A 26,982-nucleotide genomic window follows, 5' to 3' on the forward strand; every position below is an offset into this window, starting at 1 on the left:
AGTGATATTTTGGTTATAGATGGGGGTGGTGATGGGAATAAAACTAAACAGTAAACTCAAGGGCTTAAAACACCCAGCTTCCTTTCCTGCCTCTTCCCTCCCAGTTCCCCCATCGGCCCCCAACTGGCTCAAAGGAACTGAAAAGGGGTGAAGAGCTATGGGGTCGGGGGGAGGGCAGGACCGCACCTCCATGTTTCACCCGCCGCCCTGAATCCCTGGGGGGTGCCTTAAAGCAGTTTCCCAACCTGGGCACCACGGGGATTTTGGAATATTGTAGGCTAATGGGCAGCGTCCCTGGGCTGTACCCAGTAGGTGCCAGCAGCAGCTCCTCCTGGACCGGGACAACCAAAAATGCCTCCAGACATTGCCGTATGTTCTCTGGGAGGCAAAATCAGCCTGGGTTGAGAACTCCTCTAAAGAAATCGTTGATACACACTCTAAACTGTTGGTCAAGTGCCGTGCTCACCCCTTCACGTACAGGAATCATTGAGGCTTCAGAACAAGCGTCCTTGTAAGATTTCACAAATGAGGACATGCTGATGCAGAGGTCGCCCAGTGACCCCTCAGCCAGCCCTCCTACTCCGCACCCATGCAGGATTCGAACCCAGATCGTCCAAGTTCTGAACCACTGTGAGACAGTGCAGTCTCAGGGAGCATGTAAATAGGTAGAAAGCGCTCAGGGCCAGGGAGAAGGAGGCGGGACCGAGCCCCGACTGCAGCTCCAACTGTCAGCGACATCAAAACTGGGGCACTGGAGAGAATTTCCACAAGCTCTGCTCTCAGTAATTAAGCTGCAACCTCCTGCACTCTGGGGCCCCATGAGCAACTGCCTTAATTAATACATTCCACACTGCAGCCTCCCCCATCCGGAGCCAGGCTCCGCGTTCTCGAGGCGCGCTCCACCGGCATGAGCACAACAGGTCTAACAGCAGCTCTGGCGAGTCAGGGGGCCTGCAGGACGCGCAGCGCTCTCCCAGGATGAGCCCGGGGTAAGGAGTTCCTCCCGCGGTGGCCAACCCAAGCTCAACCCCGGTCCGAAGCTCCTTCCTGCTCTGGGAAGCCAGGCAGGACAACACTGATAATTACTGCTGTTGCTGGAGCCTTCTCCAAGGGCCAGGCACACGCCAGTCACACTCGTCACAGGGCCTTGTTCAATTTTAGTCCCACAACAAGCCTGCAAGGTAAGAATTATTCCCATTCCACAGATAAGACAACTGCTACTCCGGGATGGTAAGTGACCTGCCCAAGGCCACGGAGCTGAGAAGTGACAGGGCCTGCATCCTATCAAGCCCCTCCTGGCTCAGGAGTTGGGAGAAGCCTCAGCCATTTTAACTGAAATTAAAATGAAAATCCACTTTACAGAAAAAAAATAGAAAAGAAAAAAAAAGGCCAGAGCCCCAAACTCCTGCCAGTCAGAAAAGAAGATAATGAGCCTAAGGCAGCTAAACACAGTGAAGATCCTTGGTGGGATTGGAGGTGGGGGGGGGGGGAGGTGGAAGAGAGAGGGGGAGAGAGCCATAAAGGCCATTAGGCAATTAGGGAAGCTTTACTAGGGAGTATTGATTAGATAATGGTATTGTATCAATGCTGTGTGCCCCGCTGAATGGGATTTTATCCCGGGTGCTCTGGAAAACACCCGGGGCCTTAAGCAGGACAGGCTGGAGTCCTAAGGGTAAAACATCTCCGTGCTTGCAGCTTACTCTCAAACGGTTCAGGGGGAAAAGGTGTGTGCACTAAGTGTGTGTGCGCGTGCACAGGGAGTGTGTGAGCAGCTATGGCAAAGGGTTAATGCTGCGGACACTAGGTAAAGGGCAGAGTTCACTATTTCAACTTCTCTGCAGATTTGGAAATGAAAAGTCAGAAAAACACTGAAAAGCCACGGGGAAAGGGCCCCTCCTTGCTCCTCAGAGACCCCCCCACCACCTGTGGGAAGCTGTGCACAGCCCGACCTAAAAACCCCGCTGCAGGGGAGCATCTCTGAGGCTTGAACACGGATGAGCCCCGCTCCTCTCTGGCTGCAGGGCTGGGGGCGCAGGAGTGCGTGCAAACTCCTGGGGTCCAAAGTCACCCCCCCAAACACCTCCCACGTCAGAGCTGCAACCCGCCCATCACAGCAAGGGCAACGAAGCTGTCATATCAGCCCTTGGGTGAAGGTTCCTGCAGCGTGAAAATCAAATCCCCAGGACCAGATTCCAGACGAGCCAACAGCAAGTAGAGTGCGGCCACCCTGCCCTGGTGTCCCTGTCTGGCCCTGCTGTCCCGACGACAACAGTGGGGAAGGCAGCCGCAAACAAGGGGGAGGTTAAGCTGGGAAGGGGGCGCCTGGAAGCATCGGGAGGGCCTCCAGGATAAGACTCCCCTTCAGGGCAAAGCCGGCAGGCACACGGCATCTAAGGGAACATCTGAGGGTGCCTCTCATGTCACATAAACTAAAGGGCTCTAGGGGGCGCCTCGGTGGCTTAGCCAGTTAAACCTCTGTCTCCTGATTTCCGGCTCAGGTCAGGTCTCAGGGTCCAGGGATGGAGCCCTGCGCTGGGCTCTGCACTCAGCAGGGTAGTCTGCTGGAGAGTCTCTCTCCCTCTCCCTCTGCTGCTCCCCTACTCTCTCCCCCAAATAAATTTCCAACAACAAAAAAGGGCTGCAGGACAGACCTGCCCAGAGAGGGCTCCCCGGGACCTGCATGCTGGACAGGAGGCGAGAAGAAAGGGGCTCCCCCACACCCTGGCCTGGGCAGGGCCAGGTGGCCAGACCCCTGCTGTCCACCACATCCGTGAGTGGTGGGGGTGCTTAGTCGGGGGCATGTTTTGATGTCGGAAGAGTTTCTGGTCGTTGTAACAGAGAGGATGCTAGTGGGAAGCAGCCAGGGATGTTGCTGAAACCCCTAGGATGTCTGTGGCAACCCGGGCCTCCACTACCCTTCAGGGGCCGCCTGAGAGATACCAGCTGCACCGGGCTCCTTCAACGCCTCTGGGCCTTAGCAGCTGTGGGTCCCTTGGCCTAGAATGCCCTTTTCTACTTACTGTTCTCTGCTCTGTACCACCTTCCTGATGAGGAAGGGAGAGCAAACAAAATAACGCCCTGAGCCGTGCGTTCCCACCTGTGCAAATTTCCTGTCTCAAGGTGCCCCGCCCCCACCCCCCCGCGGGCCAGGGGTGTCTGCACATCTCCTCCACCTCCAAGCTGGAAGTTGTCTGCGGCCAGGCCCCAGGCAGCCTTATTCTCAGAGACATTAAAATGAATCCACACTGGGGCGCCCGGGTGGCTCAGTGGGTTAAAGTCTCTGCCTTCAGCTCAGGTCATGATCCCAGGGTCCTGGGATGGAGTCCGGCATCATCGCATCAACGGGCTTTCTGCTCGGCAGGGAGCCTGCTTCCCCACCTCTCTCTGCCTGCCTCTCTGCCTGTCAAATAAATAAATAAATAAATCTTAAAAAAAAAAAAAAAAGAACCCACACATCTCATTAAATGTAATTCCTCCCTAACTCATAGAGGAAGCTGATACACTGGATGGTGGTGGGCGGGGGGCGGGGGGGGTGGACAGGGCCGCCAGTCACATCTGGGGCTCTGTTATGTGAATGAACAGATTCGGGGAGCCTGTTAGAGTCACCTGGGAACCACAAAGGAGCCCCTTCGTCCATGGTGTCGCACAGAGAATCTGAGACATCGAGGAGTGGAAGGCGCCTGTCTCTACGGACTGTGGAATGCTGCCGAGGCTGCACTGATATGAGGCATCTGTTCAGAACTTCCGGCTTAAAAAACTGTTTTCCTATGATTTTGGCAAAAAAAAAAAAAGGCCCTCAGATATTGCTCTCTTCATGTCCTGATTTGGGTGAGGAGCCCCCCCACCCCCGCCTTTTCACAGCTAAGAAGCAGTACCTGGCAGGCCTGCCCTGCAGCCTCTCCTGCCGTCCAGCTGAGAACAATGCAAACAGGAAGGGGACAGGGAGCAGGAGGAAGTCTCCCCAGCTGCATGGGGACACTCCCGATCCCGGCTAAGTTGTGAGGCTGACGGAGGGACACGCAGGTGGTGGTGGTGTACTCCCTACACAACAGGGGAATGAGGACAGAAGGAAAAAGGCTTCTTTTGACCTAATTTTAAAAGATTCTTTTTTCTTCCCGGAGAACAGCTGGAGCCCTGAGACCTGGCCCAGCCAGAGCCCGAGACCCGAAGTCAGGAACCAGCGCGCCTACAAAACCCAGCTCGGATCTTCCTGGGACTCAGTCTGATTCGTGACCCTCGGCCGCTGGCAGGTTCCAGGGAGTGGGTAATGCAGACTTCAGAGCGCTTGTCTATTTATAAGTGAATGCAGGAGCTAGAAGCTTCGGCTCTCGAAAAGCACACTCTGTCCCCAGTCCGTCCCAGGCTGCGTGACCCTGACCGCGGGCTGAGCACCTGGTGGTGTCCAGAGCCACCGCGTGCAAGCTGGTGACAGAAGGACCCCTTTTCTCTCCTGTGACCTAGATATGACACCTGGGATGCCCCCCATGTGCTGGCTGGCGCCCCTGCTCGCCTCCACCAAGGGAAAACTCCCTTGGCATTGCTGGGCAGTCTTCTGAGGGAGAGAGCCGAGGCCCACTGCGGGCCTCGTGGGAAGGAGCCTCGCCAGAAGGTTTCACAGACCTTGTGTCGCCTCCAGAGAAGAAGGCCAGAATGGAGATCTCAGCCCATGAAGTCCTGTCAACCCCACTGGCCGCAGCTACGTCAATTTCTGCAGGGTCACCATTTAACATTTTTTAATTAAACTGGGAAATTTAAGATTTTTTTTTTTAAAGAGGAAGGGGAAAGACGCCCTGTGCTATTTCTTTATCAGCAGCTGCATGAGGTCCCTTCCCTCAGAAACCTATGGACGCGTTCACGCCCCCCTCGTGATGGCAGGGACAAGCCTCCGTTCTCACAGGCAGGCCCAAGCACGGCCCCGGCCCTCCCCTCCCCTCCCCCACGATGGTCTCTCCAGCTCTTCTCCCTGTGCCTCAGCTGTCCCTCCATCCCTTTCCTCCATTAAAGTCTCTTATAATTGGTTCAAATAAGTAAGCGTCCTGAATGGGTTCACTGCATCCCCTCAGAATCCCAGGGCCAGGAAGGCCTCCAACTTCCTGTTGCAAGAATTAGGTCATTATATCAATGGGGTCGCCTGCCGGGCGAGGGCTTGGTCCCCTGGTTGTGTCCCCAGAGGCGGCAGGCTGGCTGCCTCCTGGCCTCCAGAGCCAGCAGGCCCTCACGGACCCAGCTCTGGGGAGGACTGTCTTTAGGATCTGGCTGGGAGGCTCGGTCAGAAGCAGGGTCTCCCGGGTGAATATCCTTCCCATAGACTCTTACGAAAATAAGTTGTAAGGGGGCGCCTGGGTGGCGCAGTGGGTGAAGCATCTGCCTTCAGCTTAGGTCATGATCTCAGAGGCCTGGAATCAAGCCCCACATGGGGCTCCCTGCTCAGCGGGGAGCCTGCTTCTCCCTCCCCACTCCATGTGCTTGCTCTGTCTTTCCCCGCTCTCGAAAATAAATAAATTTTAAAATCTTAAAAAAAAAAAAAAAGAAGCTTTAGGATCACTGCCTTCTCTTTCCTGTAAGCTTTCAACATACAGGTATGTGTTAATTTGCATAAGACATAGGTATGTTTGTTTACCTCAAAACCCTACTCACACGATCGCTACAATCTGGAAGGATCCATTCTACCCACATGCTCCATAAGCCACACTGTTTGTTTGGATAACTGCTTCTGCTCTAGGACACAGGCAGTGACCTCCCCCCTCCTTTCCCTCCAGCTACCTCTGAACAAAAAAATAATCCAAGGAAGGAGGAAACCTCCCCCTAAGAGGCTGCGAAGACCGAGTTTCCTCCCTCTCTAAATGTTTAACAAGCTGATAATCAAAACCAAAAATGTTTTAAACAAAGACAACTCCAGAATCCACATGTGCTTATTCTATTAGCTGGGGGGGGGGGTGTTGGTAATATGAAGATGAGTACACCCCGGGGGCCACAAAACTCCAGCCTGAGGGCAAACGTGGTGGTGGCTGGAGAGGTGAGGGACGGTCAGGAAAACACCTGTGCTCCCAGGGGGCGGGGAAAACGCAGCACCTAACACAGCAGAAATCTGGCCACGGTCACCTAGCTCGGGGCCACCACAGAGACACTCAGAACAGTGGACCGAAATGGACTGGAGGCTGCCAGGGGCCCATGTGAAGCCTGAGAAAGAAACTGTTCCATTCCCAATGGGTGTAGGCACCAACACCCAGACCAGGCACACCCAGTTAATCCAGTTCAGCAGCCAAATCCCCATCATCCATTTGTAATGACATCCTTCATTCCCAAAGCCACGAAACCATTAGTCACCAAGCCACGGATGGGGAGCAGAAGCTCCCAGCAAAACTGGCTTGTTACCACTCCCTGGCAAAAAAAAAAAAAAGCTCCTGGTTTTACAAGCCAGCTACCCACCCAAGACTGTCCCATTTCATAAAATGAGACGCAGGAGTCTTTTACCAGCCCGTGTCCACGTAATGCAAGTGGAGCCTGACCTCCTGCAAAAACTCACAGCAAAGAAGAAAAAGCTTCGATCAAGGTTCGCAGACAGAGAGGCTAATGGCACTACAGACTAGTGTGATGGTATTCTCGACGCTGCGGCTTTCAGTCTCAGAGAACTAAACTTCCTTGCAAATTTACTTGAAGCACATAATGCAGTGTGGGAACAAAACAAGGGTACCAGCACTGATGCGCACCGGCCCTTAGATGCTTCTAGAAAAGCCATGTACATCTGCCAGAAAGAGACTAGGTCATAAAAATGTCCAACTCCAAAAAAGAATAACACCCAAAGAAGAGGTTCCTAAGAGAAAGGGAAATAGACCACTGAGTGTGCTGGAAGGGAAGAAGAAGCCAGAAACCCAGGACGGTAACCCAGGATGCCAAGGGAAAGCCAGGCAAAGCCTACGGAACCAGACCAAAATAGACTTCAGATGGAACAAAGTTGGGTTTTTTCTCCTCACCTTTTTATTGTGACAAATGTCAAAGCCATGGAAAAGCTGAACGATTGGTACAGGGAACACCCCAATACCTGCCCGGAGAGTCCCCGCTTACTAACGTTTTGCCACGTTTGTCTCATGTCTCTCCATGCGGTGGGCCTACGGGGGTGTGCAGCCCGCTCTTCTTCCAGAGCTATCTGAAAGTAAGCTGTGGGCATCACAATCCTTTGCTAAACGTCTCATCACGGTCTCCTAAGGCCATCCGCCCACATACAACTGGGACACTACTTGTACCCCCAAGGAGTTTCATATTGACCCGGAAGTATTCCGTGATGTATACCCTTGTCCCAGTTTCCCAGTCCCCCCTCCGCAGCCATCACTGGTTTTTGTTGTTGTTATTGTTGTTTTTAAGATTTTATTTTTAAGTCATCCTGACACCCAACGTGCAGCTTGAACTCCTGACCGTGAGACCCTGGCCGTCACTGGTTTCCAACCCAGGATCCAATGGAGGATCTCAAGTGCATTGGGTCCCTATACTCTTTCCTGTCCCTTAGCCTGGAATGGTTCACCAGCTTTTTGTTGTCTGTCACGACATGAACAATTTTTAGAGTCCAAGAACACTGTCTCTAGGACCTCCCACAATCAGGATTTGCCTAACTGCTCTCTAGAATTAGAATAAGGCTAACTGTGGGGCACCTGGGTGGCTCCGTTGGTTAAGCATCTGCCTTCGGCTCACCTCATGATCCCGGGGTCCTGGGATGGAGCCCCACATCTGCCTCCCTACCTAGCGAGGAGCCTGTTTCCCCCCTCCTGCCTCCCTGCTTGTGCTCTTTGTCATATAAATAAAATTTTAAAATCTTCAAAAAAATAAAATAAAATACCACGAATCAAAAGAATCCCATGGAACCACTAAAATGAGTAAAATGGTTCTAAGTGACCTGAGATAGAACTTAACCTCTCCATGCATCAGTTTACTTGTCTGCAAACTGTGGACGATAACAGTACTTAGTTCCCAGGATTTGTGGGAGGAGTACACAACTAATGTAAGTAAAGCACTTTTTTAACAATAGCCAGCACACAGGGGGCATCTAGCATGTGACTCCTGATCTCAGGGTTATGAGTTCAAGCCCCACACAGGGTGTGGAGCCTATTTAAAAAAATAAAAATAAAAATAAAAGCAACACTACCCAGCACACAGGAAGTGCTCGAGAGGTATTAGCTGAATGACAACGACAATGGTGTTGGTAGAGAATGAATTCTGGGATTTACGGTGAGATGAAAAAAAACAGATGTAGAACCCTGCGTACAACACGTGGAAACAGTGTGTGTCAGGCGTGAGTGTGCGATCACACGTGTTCATGACGCGTGTGCACACGTGTAGAGCGTCTCTGGTTAAGATGCACAGGACACGGGCTGACGGTGGTCTCTCCTAGGGCAGAGAAGCCAGGAAGGAAGGCAGTATAGCCTCTTGAATTCTATACTGTGCTTCGATGACCCAGGCCCAAAGAAATGAATGCTACTTTCTAAAGGAAGGGGAATGGGGTCAGAAGACAAGAGTGAGAGAGCGCTCTTCCCCTGGGGGATCCCGCCGGTCCAGGAAGTGCTTGGTGGGGAGCATTCAGGCTCTTCGGTCACTGCTCTTGGGCCTAACAACCCTCTTCTCTCCCCTAGAGACAGACCATGCACAGCCGACACCTGCAGCAAACGCGAGGTGACGGTACACGCGGCCTCTCAGGTGGAGAGGCAGCTTCCCCCTCGGGGTTGCAGAAGGATCTACTCATCCAGCCGACGCCGCTCCTGCTGGACGTGTAGGCCCCACCACGTCCTCTACTCGTCGTGCCAACCGCGCTCCAGAAGGCTGCGCCGTGCAGCAAAGCAGAGTCAGGGCCCTGGGGAGACACCCCACAGCCGACCTGCTGGCTTGTAGGCCCCACCACGTCCTCCTAAAAATCACCGGCACCCCATCTTCCTGCAACACCAGCAATCGGCTGGAGGAATGCCACGTGCCTTGAGAGGCCACCAGGCAGTGGCAACAGCAGGACAGACAGAGGGCCGGGTGGTGAGGGGGATGACACACTGCCTCAGTTGGGAAGCGGAACACATGGTCAGCAATGGCCCTCACGCAGGTCTGAGATCATGGCTTACCTGAGCTGACCCTACCACCTTTGTAAATACGACTGGATCATTCGGGGGCTCAGAACCACTTTACCCGCCAAAACCCCCCAAATCACCTTTGCAGTATTCGCATCGTCATGGCTATAAATCAGCCTTCTTCCACCCCACCCCCACCCCCAGGGAAGAAACGAAATCACAAAGAGCAAAAATCACTCAAATGTTCTCTACCTGAACAGAATAGAAGGAAACTGGAAGGTCCAAAACATTTCAGTTCATATTCCTGCAGCAGAAGAACATTCTGTGAGAGGCGAGGGTCAGGAGGGGACTGTGGGGAGCCAGGGCTGCCTGGAGCAGGGGGCTGCGAGCCTTGGTCTGGGGGCGGGGGTTGCTGTCAAGGTTAACCCATCACCTTGGAAACGGGGTCTCCGGTCTGCCTGGTGATCTAGCAGGAAGAACAAGGGTAGGGCCCGCGTCAGGAAAGGTGTTTGAACCCACAGGGATCCTGACCCCACAGGAAGCTTCACTTGCAGAATCCAGGCCTGCGAGATGACGAGGCAGTAACTTCATCTGTCTTGGAGCTGTAACTCAGCTCAGGGGCACGGACCACAGGAGTCCAGCAGCAGGAAACATGTGGGTGGATACTCAGGAGACAGTCCGGCCTGGGAGAACCTTACTTGGAGCTGGTCTCCGAAAGCCTCCCACCCGGCTCTCCATGTGGCAGAGGACATGGAAGTGGGTCACTTTCTCCTGGTTGAACCAGCGTCACTGTGGGCTCCAACCACGCTTAAAGAAGTCGGGGACACTGAGTGACTTGGCCTTCTTGCCGGGCCGGCTGTTTCCTCCTGATCGGGCGGAGAATGGTGATCAGCCCCCGGACTGAAAGGGTGGCGAATGAGCACCAGGAAGGCAGTGACATGTCAGGGGCTGGGTGAAAGTGACATCACCCAGGAGCATGCTGTCCTAGGTCTTCCTCCCACTCTGAATATGGGCAGCTGCCTCTGCCAGCCCTTTGCCCTCTCCACCCAGCCCTGCTGGAGGGACAGAGGAAGAACACTGTGTGCTTTCCCATGACCTGCGGGGCCTCCCTGACCTCACTCTTTGAAGGGATCCTGAGGCCTGATACAGGGAAGACTTGGGGAAGAAATAACCCTCACCCCCCCACTGCGTACAAATCGACCCCACACAGGTGTCTACAGGCACCAGTTCGGGAGCCCCGTGGGCCTGCCGGAGAGCACCAAGCAGCTCACCCCAGCGCCCACCTGCTGCCATATGCTTGCTTTCCTGAAGGAGACCGGACAGGCAGGAGAGACCAGGTCTAGTGGTCATTTCTAAAGAAAGGCACCAGATTGGTGGCATAAATTAAAAAAAAAAAAAAAATTGGGAGGAGCCCATGATCATTCCTTCCTGACTTGAACTCAAGTAACAAAGAGTTGAGGCTTTAAGTGGAAATGAGCTCTTACTGCCCACACCAAGTGCAGCTTTTATTACACATGATACAGAAGGGCTCTAATCTATTAACTCTTCCCCTGCCCTTCTGGGAAGCCAAACACACTCTCCTACACCTTAATGCCCACCTAGGGTAGGTACCCAGGGGAGCCCATGTGTACACCCGGAAATTATATTCTGACTCCTGAGAGTTCAAAACACTCACCAACACATTCTCTCTTTAGTCCCACGACTCCATCCAGATAATAAGCCTCTTGGCCTTAGACAGTAAGCTTTGCATGGGGAAGAACTCTTTTAACCCTGCTCGTCACCGTATTTCCGTGCCTACCATGGAGTCCAGGCTGTAATCAAGTTCTGTAAATATTTATTAACTGAATCAGTGAATCATTAGAAGGAAGAAGGGTGGGAAGGAAGGACGAATGAAAGATGGCCATCACTTCTTGGTATCTCCGTATCCTTGGCTTATCTTATAAAGACATCATAGCCAGTATTGGAAACCAAGCCCTTTATCCCCCTGCTCTGTCTTGCCCTCACCGTCCTCGATCATGTTATGAGGCCTACGGACCTGCTTACAGAAGCTTATACACTACAACACAGCCATGGAGAAACAGTCATGACCCTCAATCCTTAAGAAACTTCAGAAGGAGGAAAACAATGTTTTGGTGCAGCAGTGTCCACCACGCAAGGACACCTCTCCCTCTTGGGACTGTTGTCTTTCCCTTTTAACAAGGCTTCGTGGAGGATCAGGGCATAATGGGTCTTTAATAACTGAGTATAACAGCAATTGGTGCCCAGCGCCCTTTCATAAAAGAAGTTCAAAAGCACTTTGGCTCAAACATCACAATGCCCCTGGGAGCTATGAAGGTACAAGTATCATTATCCCCATTTACAGTTGGGGAAAGTAAGGTAAAGGGAGGTTAATTAGCATGCCCAAGGCCAGCTGAGACAGGGAAAGGGTGCAGGATTTGCAGCTAAGTCTGGCCGCCCTAACATTGTCACCCACGCCGGGCTCAAGAGAGATTTTTCTCTTCTCTACTGTTCCTGCTGAGAAGCAGCATCTAACATGGGGCTCTGAGCTTGTGACCAGGAGACACACTGCCTGGGTTTGAATCCTGACTCTGTTCCTGACTAGCTTGATCTCTAACCAATTACTTAGTCTTTGCAGGCTTCAGCGTCTGAATGTGCAAATTAGCACTAATGGTGTGGATCTCTGAAATCGGGGTGAGGGTTGAACGAGACGATGTATGTAAAATGCCATGTTCATTCATTTTCTCAATGAACACTATGACTCTCATTGAAAAAAAATGATTACTTGACAAAAGGGTTGCACCCACTCTGGGCTTAGTTTTTACAAGGCTACAGATGACATACGACTAACAGGCATTTTGGATTCTGCCAATGAAATGTCCCAGGAGCCTGAGAATGACTTGCAACACCAAGTTTAGACTCCCACTGGCTCATGTTGGTCTCTCAAGGTTAGCAGAGCAAGAGGCATCGTGAACACCAACCGACAAGGGGGATGCCCGAATGGGAAGCTAGCCAACAGCACCCCGTCTAACAAGGCCAGCTCTGGATTCCTGACCAGCGGAGCCCCTAGGTTCTAAATGCCATTTCTCTGAGTGCTCTCCTGAGCTTCCAAACTGCTCCCAGCCCAGATGCAACACAGCCAGCGCCTTCTAGGTACCCCCACGCTCCTGATCAAACAGGAGGGGTTCATGGAAGACAGTGTGGCCAAATGGCTCCGACCCAGGGGCCTGAAGGAGCAGCGGTGGTAGGGTGGGGGACAGCTACCCAGTCAATCTCAGGATACCCCCAACAAAGATGCTGACACAGGCATGTGTGGCCACCCCTGACGCACACATGAAGACCAGCAGCAAAACTCCATTATTTCGGTGTCACTGCCAAGATAAGAAGCTTTAACTCGGGGCGCCTAGGTGGCTCAGTCAGTTAGGCATTTAGATGCCTTTGGCTCAGGTCATGATCTCGGGGTCCTGGAATCTGTGGGGAGCCTGCTTCTCCCGCTCCCTCTGCCTACTGCTCCCCCTGCTTGTGCTCTCTAAAAAAATTAATAAAATCTTAAAAAATAAAGTGGGACAGGTATTAATTTTTTAAAAAAGAAGCTTTAACTCCTACAGGGAGGAGCAAAGAACATACGACGTGCCGTGGTATAAGGCAAGATGCTAAGAGCTGGCAATGCACGTTCATTCAACTTAAGACACTGATTATCCTCATTCTCGGGGTGGGGGGGCAGTAAAGAAGGTCAAAGGAATCTGCAGGACACACACACTCACACCTGGGCCTTTGTTAGCCAGCAGATGGCTCCCGTATCTCCTGGGCACCTAGGCCAGCGAAACGGGGAACCTGATGGGAATGAAGTCAACACTGCTAGCCTGTTGGCCTCCAAAAGCCTTCCCAGGACAAGGAGGGCCCACTCACTGCTGCTCCTAGCAACCCGCTCTTTCTCCTACCATGGCCCCTCAAGGAGGAGTTCTCATGCAGTGACTTTCCACTGTTCAGAATTGATGAGTGAGATCCAAATTCCTCACCAGGCCACAGATCCAGCCCGTCAACTCCTTGGTCACCATGCTCCAGCCCTACTGGGCTCATAGCTCCTGCTGTCCTCTGTGCACACCAGCCGGGTCCCCATTCAAAGTCACCTCCTGAGAGCGAGCTAGAGTTCTATCCTGACCCCCATCCCAGTCATCTCCATCTTAGTGCCCTGTTTCATTCCCCCCATATCTCTTTTCGCCATCCTGCATTGTTTTGTTTTTATCTATCTACTATTTGTCTCTGTCACCAGAAGATAATCTTCATTAGACCACGGATCCTGGTGAGATCTTGTCCTTGGCTATATCCCCAGCACCTACCACAGGGCCTGGCATAAAGTAGGTGTTCAATACGTCATTCCATTTCACAAATATTTACTGAGTGCCTACAAAGTTTAGACACTGGACTACAACAACAGACCAAAAAAAAAGAAAAAAAGAAAAAAAAATCTCTGCCCTCAAAGAGCTTCGGTGGCAAATAAGAAACAGATAAGTAACAGTGAAATGATAACTACTACTCCCACCAACCACATACTAAGTGTTTGGTGCTGTTCTAAGCATCTGATAGGTATTAGCTAATTTAATCCTCCCAACAACTTCCTGAAGGATTAATATTTTCCGCCTGGGGAAACTGAGGCATGGGGAGGTTAAGTTACTTGCTAAAGGTCACACAGCTCATAAGGGCAGAAACTAAGATAGTCTTGGTACAAAGTGCATGCTCTGATCTTTGCTGAGTGTTGAATAAGGACTTGGTCAGCACCCCCGCAGCTGTTCTCTGTAGGCAGGGCTGGAAAGAGAGCGAATCTATCGAGGAAGGGCTGCCCTGCTCTTTGAGCCCAGTGAGGTGGGGATGGCTGGCTTTCCCACTGTATTGCACCCTGGATGAGGAGGGATCTGCAGGAAGTGTGGTTTAGGATTCCTGGCTTCTAGTTTTAGGTGCTGAGACACCCAGGCAAGTCAACTAATATCCGATGAGTTTATTTTTTGTGCAGGACACTCTCTAGATGTCGGGAGCTATGCAAAGATGAGTCCACCAGAGATCCTAGCCTCAGAAAGCTGAGAGTCAGGCAGGTACACTTGGAGCTGAAACAGAAGTAGAAATTGGCAGATGCCATTAAAAAATGTACAGACTCTATGGGATTTCGGGAGTTACATAGCCTCTAGGGGCCACAGATCCCCAGCCAGAAAAGAGGGGGCTGGCCTACACAACCCCCCAAGGTCTTCTGCCTCTGACATGTTCTGACAGCACACTTTTGGAGCAGCACAGAGATCAAATTTTATTCTGGTTAATAGTTCAAGTGCATGGCCACTGACTGGTCGTCTCATCTACCATGAGAACAGTCCCAATTTCCTTGGGAAACATCTCACAGCATGGGCAGGGCAATAAAAATTCTCTCATTTAAATAATGCAGCCAAATATGGGGTCGAAGCCCACTGTGTTCTGTGCTCCTCCATCTCTAACTGGTTTTTAAGCCCAGAAACCCTCTTCCATCAAGGAGGAGGTGACCCTTCTGTGAACGCACCATTGCAACGTGTGGAGCCCACTCCCATTCACCTTGTTCTCGTCTGCATCCCTGGAGTCCAGCACAGAGCCTGCCTGGCTCAAAACAGGGGCTGAGCAAGGTGAGCTGAGCTAAACCTGCCTATGATCTAGAAATTATCTGCTATACATATAAATCTGAGTCGGTGTTTCCTGACATTTTGCTTTCCAGCCCTCAGCCTCTCCTGGGGGGAGAAGAGAGGTGCTAGCTCTTCACTTTTACCACCACCAGCTTGGTCCCCGGAGCCACCTCCGCCTCTTGCCTGTAAGCTGCAGTCGGCTACCTGCCCACTGCTATCCCCGCTTCTACCTTTGTGCCTTACAATCCAGTCTCTATACGGCAGCCAGAACCATCTTTGAAAACTTGGATCTTATCACCTCTCTGCTTAAAATCCTCTAACAGCTTCTAACTGCCCTTGGAATAAGATCCAAACTGGTTCTTCATAGCAGCACTTAATGCCACTGGAATTATGTTGTCTGCTTATTTGTTTACTCCTTCCTCTTTAGAGTGTCGGCTTCGGGAGGGCAGGGGCTGGGTCCGTTTTCACCACCTGGAGCCTGGGTGCTGGACATGGTGCCTGTCCTACAGAGAGCGCTCACCACTGAACGGATGAGTCTCCATCTCACAGAGGTAACTTGCATTTTACAAGGTTCCTCACTAACTCCACCAGAAAACCACAAATGACACCCTAAAGTTCAATAGCCAGCACCTTTTTTATGATTCAAAGTCCTGCTTTAAATCAGAGGAAACTGGCATCTCTGGACACTTTAATGGCCCAAAAGATGAGTATCACTTAGGGTCTAAAGCCCGGACCAAGAGCCCAGTAGTTCCAGCACGGAGCTAAGATCCAAAGCACTTGGAAATAAAACCGCAGGACAAACTCTGACTTGCCTCCAGGTCCCATGCGGACATAACCCGTGCCTCGATTTACCCAAAACCAGGAACAAGAGCCCAGTAGTTGCAGCAGCGAGCTAAGATCCAAGGCACTTGGGGAACAAAACTTTAGGACAAACTCTGACTTGCCTCCAGGTCCCACACCGACACACCCTGTGCCTCAATTTACCCAGCAGCCAGCCAGGCACACTTCCCTAAGTTCTTTGAGTGACAGGAGACAAAATAATTAACAGCTCCAGCATACTTAGATTCTCAGATAGGAGGTGCTGCAAACCACACATCTCATTATTCATAAAACTCTTGATTTGCTGCCAATGCAAGCCTCCTCTTCGGCCTTCCCAGGGGCTAACCTGACAGTAGGTACTGCTCAGACAAGTTCAGTGCAGTAGAGAGGAAGGCATGCGGGGCCTAACAGAGGGTGGGTGTCCAGACCTATCTAGGTACCTGGGTTACCACGTTCAAGGATAAGGAAGGTGGTTGGGTGGGGGTGACGAGAAGGAGGTGACAAGTGCAGTTTGGAGCTCCCGGTGGTTCATTTGGATCCACACCCGCCATACAGGTGGCACATGTGCCTGCAGTGTGCGCCTTCCAGGAGCAGTCACCGGGAGCGGTGGAATGGGGAAGCGACAGTTCAATCACACGAGAGGGAGGAAGGGCGGCCCCGGGGCCAGACATTGGCAGCATTTACTTTGGGGACAGACGGAGGGGCTCTGTACGGAAAGAAGGTCGGGATGCTGAGCGTGGGGAGCAGGTGAGGGGAGAGTCGGGAGGGCACGGGACCTGGAGTGACAGACGGTGACAACCGCGCCGACGCAGCGGCGAACAACGGGGTGGGCGGCTCGGACACCTGTGGAGGCGACCCTGGGCGAAGGGGAGGAAGGCTGGAGGGTGGTCTGTGGCGGCGTCCGCCGCGGCGAGCGGCGGGAGGCGGGAGGCGGCAGCCACCAGGCGGGGCGCGGAGGCCGGGCCCAGACCAGGGCGCCGCGCCGGGGGCCAGCCAGTGGGTCCGAGAGGGTTCGGGGGCGCCCTCCTCGGCCCCTCCCCGGGAGACAAAGGGCCGGCGGCTCCCCAGAGCCCCCGCGCGGCGCTGTGGGCGCGGGGACGGCCTCGGCGCTTACCTGGGCCGCCCGACCCGGCCGGGCCGGCGGGGGCTGCGGGTCCGTGCACCGCGCGCGGCGGCCTGTTCCGGGGCGCGCTCAGTCCGAGCAGCCGCGGCGGCGGCGGCGGCAGCAGCAGAGGCGGCGGCTGCGGCGGCGACGGCGGCGGCGGCGGCGGCGGCGGCAGCAGCAGCAGCAACAGCAGCAGCGGGAGCGGCCGCCTGAGCCTCCGCCTCCCGCTCCGTGAGTCACCGCGGCGGGGTGGGAGGGAGGCGCCAGGCCGCCGGGGGAGGGACCGGCGGAGGGGGCGGCATCTGGCTCCGCGAGGGCGGCGGAGGCGCGGCCACCGCAACGCCCGGGGTGGGGTGGGGGGGCGGGGTGTGTCGGGAGTGGGAGGTGAGGAGGGCCGGGCGCCAGGGGAGGGACTTGAGGGTGGGGCGGGGCTGCGGGGCCTTGGGGCGCCCATTGGTTAACTCGGCCTATGGGGCGGGGCCTCCTGCATTCGGGGAGGGTGCCGAGTGGAGCGCGGGGACGTTCATTGGGCTCCTCGGGAGAAGGTGGGGCCAGGGATCCCGGGGCGGGGCCACGAGATGGGCGGGTGGAACAGGGTCGCGGGTAGTGGCCGAGCCGCGCTCTGAGCAAAGGGGTGGAGCGGAGCGGGGGCGGGGCGGGAGGGCAGGGGAAGAGGGGCGGGGGCTCGGAGGAGGAGGCGGTCTGAGGGCGGAGCCGGGATTGAGGATGGTGCTGGCTCTGTGGTGAAGCGACTCTGCCTGTGCCTTAGCGGCTCCAGGAGCCAGAGATCCGGTAAAAATAATGGCCTCTCCCACACACGAGTCTGTGTTTAGAAATGGGAGCGGTCAGACAGGGCGGAATCCTCGGCGAGGCCGGTTTCTCCGGGACCCCTGAAGAATCTGAAGCGGACGAGGTTGCAAAACATTGAGAGGCGTGGTCTTCCTGCGCGGTGGAAGTGGAGCGCAGCTACGTTAGGGGCAGCTGGGCCCGATCTTGAATTGGAGGCCTGTCTGACCTGGGATCCACGGAGCCCAGAAAGCTCAGGGATGGGCCTGCGTGGGTCCGTTAAACTTAAACTATCATGAATCGTGATGGGGAGAACATTTTCCTGGGGAGAAAGGGTCCACGATTAAAATGTTGGTATCTGCTAGATGGCTCTGTCTGGAGAGAGTACAGGGTTAGGGTTAAGGTTAGAAACAGCCCTTTGGGGGCAGAATATGAATTGCTTTGAACACCCACTTTCCCTTTTAAAGGGACGCGTGTCTTTAATAAGAGTAGCCTCATCTGCAACATTTTAACAGTTAACGTGGTGTTACACTAACCACACTTTAGAAGCTTCTTGCCTTCCCAGCTTTCCCAGCGTTTCCTTAGCCTCTTTTCCGTCCCATCCTCTTCCACTCCCCTCACATTTCTTCCCCAACCTTGTGTGAGAAGAAACTGATATATATATATATATATATTTTTTTTTACTTTACTGTATTTACATTTTGTAATGTCTATATTACTCTTTTTGAGTTAATAACTCTTTTAGTTACAATTGAGGAACATTTTAATTTTATTAACATGAGGTAGACTTTAATTAAAATTAAAGGCATGAGATTATGAATTCAAAGGACAGAAATAGGTCTTAGTCATGTCCCTTTCCCCATTAGTATCCAGTCTACTATGCCCACCGCCAAGGCTCAACCCATATTTGCCCATAGAGTGTACCAGCTGATCCTTCTAGTTTCCCAGTGCACACCAACGCAAAAAATGTACACATTCAAATTATTTTTATGTAAATATTGATGTTTAAATAAATCAATTAAAACTGAACAAGTTGCTTGGTATTCAAGACATAATGTATAAATGAATTTTTTAAAAAGATTTTATTTATTTGACAGAGAAAGACACAACAAGAGAGGGAACACAAACAGGGGGAAGTGGGAGAGGGAGAAGCAGGCTTCCCGAGGAGCAGGGAGCCCAGTGCAGCCCTCGATCCCACGACCTTGGAATCATGACCTGAGCCAAAGGCAGACGGTTAATGACTGAGTCACCCAAGCACCCCTAAATGCATTTTTTTAAAAATATTTTATTGGGGCACCTGGGTGGCTCAGTGGGCTAAAGCCTCTGCCTTCGGCTCAGGTCGGGATCAAGCCTCGAAGCAGGCTCTCCGCTCGGCAGGGAGCCTGCTTCCTCCTCTCTCTCTCTCTGCCTGCCTCTCTGCCTACTTGTGATCTGTCAAATAAATAAATAAAATCTTAAAAAATATATTTTATTTGTTGTGGTGCCTGGATGGTTAAGCGTCTGTCTTCAGCTCAGGTCATGATCTCAGGGTCCTGGGATAGAGCCCTGAGGCAGGCTCCCTGCCCAGCTGGGAGTTTCTCCCTCTCCTTCTGTCCCATCCCCTACCCCCTCACTTGTGCTCTCTCAAATAAATAAATAAAACCTTTAAAAAATAAAATAAAAAATAAGAGACATATGCTTGTGGCACCTGGGTGGCTCAGTTGGTTGGTTGTCCGCCTTGGGCTAAGGTCATGGTCCCAAGGTCCTGGGATTGAGTCATTAGGCTCCCAGCTCATTGAGGAGCTTGCTTCTACCTCTCCCCCGTGCTCTTGCTCTCCCTCTCTTTCTGTCTCTCTCCAATAAATAAACTTAAAAAAAAAAAAGATATATGCTTAACAATAAAGGTAGGAAAGGAATGCATGAAACGAAAATGTGTCCATGTGAAGGTTTAGGATCTAGGGAACATCAGCTAGTTCTGACAGCTTAGCACTCTCTCTTCCCCTTGGGAAACTGCTCCTCCCTCCCCTCGAGCCCCCAGAGGTCCTGATGATGTTATCAATTACAGTATTCTCTCCTCTCCTCTCCACAAAAACAAACAAACAGGGGAGACATGGGGCCCAAGCTGGACCTGTCAAGTACTACATTCTATTTACTACTGGCTAAGAGGCAGAATATGTCCCAAGCTGACCCAATTGGAGTGCTTCCCTAAAACTTTTTTTTTTCTTTTTAAAAAATATTTTATTTGTTTATTTGAGAGAGAGAGAGCATGTGTATAAACCAGGGGAGGGGCAGAGGGAGAGAGAGAAGCAGACTCCCTGCTGAGCAGAGACCTTAATCTATCCCAGGGCCCTGGGATCATAACCTGAGCAGAAGGCAGCAACTTAATTAAGCCAGCCAGGCACCAATTTCCTAAAACTTTCTGAATTGGAAATGAAGGGAAGCTCCCTTTCCCATTAGATCAAGAGCTAGAAGGATATGACCTGGAAAATGTATCATCTTCCACACACATGGAAAATTCTGAAAGAATAAGGCAATGTTACAAGACAGAAAGGGACCAATATTTGGAAGGAGGGAAGGGGAATGGGTAGACAAGAAGAGAAACCTCTAACATCCCCAGCTTCAGTAGACCTTACAGCAGCTCTGTTCACACCAGCTTACACTTAATAGGTCCCTAAATCAAGTCAGCATCCCCCACCTTGGATAATTGCCACCACCCACCACACAGTTGCTTGCACCAGAAGCTTACGGTCCCCTTGACACGCTGTCTCCTCTATCCCTCATATCCAGTCCATGTCATTTCTGCCCCCAAACCCCTTCTCGAATCTCCCCACTTTCTACCACCTCCACTTCTCTTAACCCATCATCAGCTCTTATCACGACTCCAACAATAACTTCCAAGCCCTCTCTCCTTCATTTATTTATTTATTTATTTGCTAGGGAGGGAGCACACAAGCAGGGGGAGGGGCAGAAGGAGAGGGAGAAGCAGGCTCCCCACTGACCAGGGAGCCTGACACGGGGCTTGATCCCAGGACCCTGGGATCGTAACCCGAGTGGAAGGCAGATGCTTAACCAAATGAGCCACCCAGGCACCCCCACCGGCCTTCTTAAGATGTTCTGATCTTGCCAGTCCCCTGCTATTCAATGACTTCTCTCCGTTTCCTTGATGACGTTCACACTTTTGAGCGTGGCTCCAAGACCCTGCGTCATCCGACTCCAGCCTCATCCTGAACAACTTTGGCTGAACGGGCTCCAGCCCCACGTAGACTTTCTCCCTAATCCTTGACCACAGGGTACTTTGTGCTTCATGAACTCCAGGGCTGTGGTTCCCTTTGCCTCGGTGGTTCTTCTCCACTTCTCCTTTATTCGCCTGACTGAATATTTGATCTTTAAGGAGACATTTCTTAACCTCTGCTCACCCCAGTCCAGCATGGCTATACATTCCAGGAGGGCAAGGACGTCGTCCCTGGAAAACCACTCCCACCTAGCACAGTATCTGGCATATGCAGAGGTCCACCGAACACTGTTGTATTAATAAATAAAACCCATGTAGATACCCGGCCCAGGACTGTCCCTCCCATTGGGCAGCCATTCCTCTTGCCTAGCTCCAGCCCCGACCCCAATGCCACCAACCCTCCCCTCGCTCTTCATGCATCACATTTATGATTCTGTATTTTATCCTTTCAGCTTTGGGGAGAGCCTCTCTGTGCTCCCAGACATGTATGTCTCTTTAAATACTTGTTTTCTAGCCCCCCCCCGCAAATCACTTATCCTCTGTGCCAAAGGGATAAGTATAACAGTCAAAGTTTTAGGCCTCGTGGGAAACAACAGCAGAGCCACAGGCTTACAGGGCAGGAGAGCTATTCCCAAGTAGGTTTGCCAAGAGTGGACCTCGAGTGTTAGCCCATAAGATGGTCTTCCTGCCTAGGAGTTTAGCAAGTACAAAACAAGGATGGGAGAGAAAGGAAGAGACTTTGCACCAAATCACGACAAGATTTGGTCATAAAGAAAAATGAGAACCCGGGCGCCTGGGTGGCTCAGTGGGTTAAGCCGCTGCCTTCGGCTCAGGTCATGATCTCAGGGTCCTGGGATCGAGTCCCGCATCGGGCTCTCTGCTCAGCAGGGAGCCTGCTTCCTCCTCTCTCTCTCTCTCTCTCTCTCTCTCTCTGGCTGCCTCTCTGCCTACTTGTGATCTCTCTCTGTCAAATAAATAAATAAAATCTTTAAAAAGAAAAGAAAAATGAGAACCCATTCTTTTTGTGTTTTGAGAACCACAGTTTAAATATTAATTCATAACTTCCAGGAAGATAGAAAGTGAGATCATTTGTCTTTTGCTCTGGTCCCGACGTTTGCCTTCCTGTTTACACGGGCTGCAGCTCTCTCTCTGGGGAGGGCAGAGTGATAAGGGGGCCAAGGGAACAGCAGGCCGGGAGCGCCACAGACATGTGCCAGTCCCCTGTGTCTCCCTTTGGCAGATGACTTGTCATCTAATTTTACTTTGGAGATAATAAGGAATTATTAAGCACAACGATGAAAGCGTTTTGTAGATCAGTGAATATATATATTTTGTGTCACGAGTGGGCTATGCGCAGCTGTGAACATCGGGCTGTCTGCCAGCCTGTCCCCAGAGCACTGGTTTCCCTCCATCACAGAATCCTGTTCATGTTGCACTTGGGAACAATGGGGAAAAAGTGATTATTCATTGCTTCTGCTGAGCGTTCTGATAGACCATCCTGTCCTGTACGTGTATTTTGTCTGTGCAGAAACATTTCAATCACCGAGTAAAGACAAACCAGCATACGACTCCAATTTGGATCCAAATACTTAGCTTATTAGCCTTTAAGGATACTTGTTACCTTTTTCCCCTGCTGGTTATTGTCCAATTAAATATTAAAAAATTACTCTCCTGGGGTGCATGGGTGGCTCAGTCAGGTAAGTGTCTGCCTTTGGTTCAAGTCATGATCTCAGGGTCCTGGGATCGAGCCCTGAATTGGGCTCCCTGCTTTATGTGGAGTTTCCATCTTGCTCTCCCTCTGCTCCTCTCCCTGGCTTGTGCCAACCACCTCTCTCTCTCTCTCTCTCAAAATGATTTTTTTAAAAAATTACCATTCCTAAAAGCAAATAGCCTTTACTCTCTGGGAATAAACAATAAAACAGCTCTTTCCCCCGGCACATACCAGGGCCCTATCAGCAGATGTTGCAATGCTACCTGTATGTTTAGGATGAGACTGAAGAACATTCCTGAGGAGTGGGGTGCCTGGGTGGCTCAGTGCGTTAAAAGCCTCTGCCTTCGGTTCAGGTCGTGATCTCAGGGTCCTGGGATTGAGCCCCACATCAGGTTCTCTGCTCGGCAGGGAGCCTGCCTCCCCCCTTCTCTCTGCCCCCTTCTCTATGCCCGCCTCTCTGCCTACTTGTGATCTCTGTCTGTCAAATAAATAAATAAAAGAAAAAGAAAAAAGAAAAAAAAGAACATTCCTGAGGGCCAATCCCTCGCCCTGTGGAGGTAGCAGACCGCCTAGCCCTTCATGATTGTGAACAAGTAGAGGGACCTGTTACAGTTAAATACGTGTGGCTTCGCTCCTACTCTGCACTGTCGTAAGAGTAGAAATTGTCAAACCTACCTGAGACTATAAACCCTCCGGTTTCACATTTGTATGTTTGCCAGGGAGTTCCTGAAATCCTTTGCTCTTTGGTGACCCCGAAGCCTGGTTCTGGGGTAACGTGACAGACACTTAGAGTTTGCATTTTGGTCCAGCTCGATCTAAATGAACTTCGTGGTTTTCTCTTCTCCAGGTCCCCCTCCCCTCACTTTCTTCATTACTGTTCTTCCGGGGAATTACTTCCCATCAGCAGTATTTGCCTCCAGCTGGCGCATCAGATGGGGCTCTTTTTTATGGTTAATAAACACTGAAGGCGGAGGACGGCCCGTGTACACCCTGGTGCCAACTAATGAAGGCCTCAGATGAAAGCTTATGCAAAGGGGACAGGCCTGGTGCAAATGCCCTGGGATCTGAGATTACTCCCTCTTCTCCCACATGCTGCATAACAGATAGTAATGATTATTAATTATTTAAGCAAAGAACATGAGAGCCAACACAGGCAGGAAAAAAAAAAAAAAAAAAAGGAAGCTGCACTCTAGGATCCTCTGTTGAAACCATTTTAATTACCAAAAGCTATGGAGCCAAGGGAAATAGACCAAGATACTTAATAGCTAAAGAATTTTTTAAAATTCTTCACCACTTTTTTTTTTCCTTTGAAAGACTCCTTAGCTGACATTTGTGTATGTTGCTGGTGAATTGAAGACAATGAAATGGCTTCCATAGGCTCTGTTTGGTGATGGAAGTGTGGGGGGGGTGTCAGGTAGGGGTGACAAGAGGAGGCTAAGTGAGGCCTTTGCAGGTGCTAGGGAAGCCTGAGGCTGTGAGTCCCAAGGCTCCCCCGGAGACGTTCATAAGTGGTAAGACATTGACACCCAAACGTTGAAGCTCCCTCCACCCAGATTTTCTTTCCTTTGTGCTTTCTTTGGACTGAAAGGTTTACTGAACCTTTATGAGATTTTCACTTCAACCTTCAAAGCGCGTGTCATTCCTGGTATATTTTACTTGTTCTCTGTCAATATCATGATACCGAGAACAGTTTTTCTCTCACAGATGAACTGTGACATGATTTAAAAAGCTAAGAACCCAAAAGCTGTGAATACAAAAGGGCATAGGTTTGATTTTATTTTCACAGTCTTGGACTATCTTCACTTGCTTGAAACTCACTGCTCGTCCTCGTACCGTCCAAACGTCCCATGTCGTCAGTTCCTTGGCTAAGGACATTTCCTCTTATAATCAGAGTTTTCATTTTTAATTCAGTCCCATTTAGAAATCCAACTCTCATTATTATTATAACCAAACTGGCTCTGTGACTCACAAGAGACTGCTTCCTTTGCAGGTGTTGTTTTGTTTTGTTTTGTCTATTTTTTTTTAAGATTTTTATTTATTTATTTGTCAGGGAGAGAGGAAGAGAGTGTGAGCACAAGCAGGGAGAACTGCAGGCAGAGGGAGAAGCAGGCTCCCCACCAAGCAAGGAGCCCAATGTGGGACCCGATCCCAGGACCCTGAGATCATAACTGAGCTGAAGGCAGACGCCCAACTTTCTGAGCCACCCAGGCGCCCGTTGATTGTTTATTTTGTTTTGTTTTACCTTGTTCCAATATTCCCGGTCTCTTACACTAAGTTCTCACAGGATATTTCAGTGAAACTGACTCAGATCTTTACCAACATCTGACCTATTCTGTGTCCCCTGACTTTTGTTCAAGCATGGTCTCTGTACTCCGTCCCTCATTCAAGAACTATTAGCTGCTTCCCAGGTGCATGTCATCGCGCTCAGCAGGGGATCAAGCAGCATATCAGACAAATATTGTCCTTGCTCTCCTGATGGGTAAGATGAGTGACACAATTGGATAATTTACCGCAACTTTAGTTAAGTGCTAAAAGCTGAAATACAACAGGCTGTGAGACCTATTGAGAATCTAACCTTGCATTAGGGTCAGGGAGAATTTCCTTGGGAATGGAACATTTAAGGTTCCTCTTAACCAGGCATTAACTAAGCAGAGGGTGGGGAGGAGAGGTCAGCACACCCTGGGACCCGTCCACGAGAAGGTCATAGGGAGAAAAGAAAGCATGGTGAGATCAAACAGCTGAGAGAAGGCTGGGGGGGCTGGAGAGCAGAGTGGTAGGGAAGAGGCCAGGGACTGATGGTACAGCATTTTATAGTCATGCTAAACATCTGGTCTTTATTCCAAAACATCTGATCTTTATTCCAAAATAAGAACTACTGAGAGGTTTAAACAAGGACGTGATATGGTGGGTTTGTATTTAAATAGAGAACTATGGGGCGCCTGGGTCGCTCAGTAGGTTAAGGATCCGACTCTTGATTTTGGCTCAGGTCGTGATCTCAGGGTCGTGATCTCAGGATCATGTGACTGAGCCCTGCATTTGGCTCTGTGCTGAGCATAGAGCCTGCCGGAGATTCTCTCCCTCTGCCTTCCCCACCACTGACTTGCCTGTGCTCTATCAAATAAATAAATAAATAGAGGGGGCGCCTGGGTGGCTCAGTGGGTTAAGCCACTGCCTTCGGCTCAGGTCATGATCTCAGGGTCCTGGGATCGAGTCCCGCATCGGGCTCTCTGCTCAGCAGGGAGCCTGCTTCTCTCTCTCTCTGCCTGCCTCTCCATCTACTTGTGATTTCTCTCTGTCAAAATAAATAAATAAATAAATAAATAAATAGAGAACTATGGCTTTCACGTGGAAAATAAACTAAAAATAGAACAACAGTGATGTATTAGGGGTGCCTGGGTAGCTCAGTCGGTTAAGCCTCTGCCTTCAGCTCAGGTCATGATGCCAGGGTCCTGGGTTCGAGCCCCACATCTGGCTCCTGGCTCAGCGGGAAGCCTGCTTCTCCCACTCCCCCGGCTTCTGTTCCCTCTCTTCCTGTGTCTCTCTCTGATAAATAAATAAAATCTTTTAAAAAAATGATGTATCAGTCACCTATTGCTGCCTAAAAAACCACCTCAAAACTCAATGGCAGAGGGATGCCTGGGTGGCTCAGTTGGTTAAGCAGCTGCCTTTGGCTCAGGTCATGATCCCAGTATCCTGGGATCGAGTCCCACATCGGGCTCCTTGCTTGGCAGGGAGCCTGCTTCTTTCTCTGCCTCTGCCTGCCACTCTGTCTGCCTGTGCTCACTCTCGCTCCCCTCTCTCTGACAAATAAATAAATAAAATCTTAAAAAAATAAAAACAACTCAATGGCAGAAACAAACACTTACAATTTTTGCTCAGGAGTCTGCGAATTGCCTGCTGTGGGTCTACTTCAGACTGTGGGTTGACTGACTCTGCTGGTTTGGGTTGGGATCCGCAGGGATTAGCTTCAGGATGGGATTAAGTCTGTTCCACTTGTCACCTCACTCTCCTCAGACCGGAGGCTACACGGGTCGTACTCCTCTTTTTTTTTTTTTTTTTAAGATTTTATTTATTTGACAGAGAGAGATCACAAGTAGGCAGAGAGGCAGGCAGAGAGAGAGGAGGAAGCAGGCTCCCCGTGGAGCAGAGAGCCCGATGTGGGGCTCGATCCCAGGACCCTGAGATCATGACCCGAGCTGAAGGCAGAGGCTTAACCCACTGAGCCACCCAGGTGCCCCCGGGTCGTACTCCTCTTACGACGAATGACAAAAGAGCAAGAGGGCCAAGCTAGACCATGGATGCACACTGAAGACCTCTCCAGAAGTCATATCCATAGACACTCCATTGGGTATGTGCAATGCCATGGCCAAGCCCAAAATTGTGGGATGGTGAGTCATATTCCAACCTATCAATGTGGGGATGATCAAGGCATTTTCCCTTCTGATGGAAACCAAATAAATGGTAGAGGCTATTGCTTTTCTCATCCTACGCCACCTTGCTTTAACCCCCAAACAACTGCTTTAATTTCCCTGAAGCCCTCAGCAGGTAGGGTAGTGCATAAAACTGGTGTATCATTGGCCTAGAACTACCTTGATCATTCGTAAAACGGTTTAGCGTCCTCAACCCTGATTTCTTTCACTGGATCTATGGATGCAATGATGATTTTACCAGTT

General features: G+C 51.1%; 1 protein-coding gene across 1 annotated transcript in view; it reads right to left on the reverse strand.

Annotated features, from left to right (window-relative positions):
• The window catches only part of CTNNBIP1 (catenin beta interacting protein 1), a 45,521-nt gene extending 28,842 nt beyond the window's left edge, over positions 1–16,679 (reverse strand). Inside the window, exon 1 of the mRNA XM_044237120.1 lies at positions 16,611–16,679. The gene's annotated coding sequence lies outside the window, so the exon portion shown is untranslated. The remainder of the gene's footprint in view (positions 1–16,610) is intronic.
• Positions 16,680–26,982: the final 10,303 nt, after the last annotated feature.

Source organism: Neovison vison, chromosome 2, assembly GCF_020171115.1.
Source record: "Neovison vison isolate M4711 chromosome 2, ASM_NN_V1, whole genome shotgun sequence".
Taxonomy (NCBI): domain Eukaryota; kingdom Metazoa; phylum Chordata; class Mammalia; order Carnivora; family Mustelidae; genus Neogale; species Neogale vison.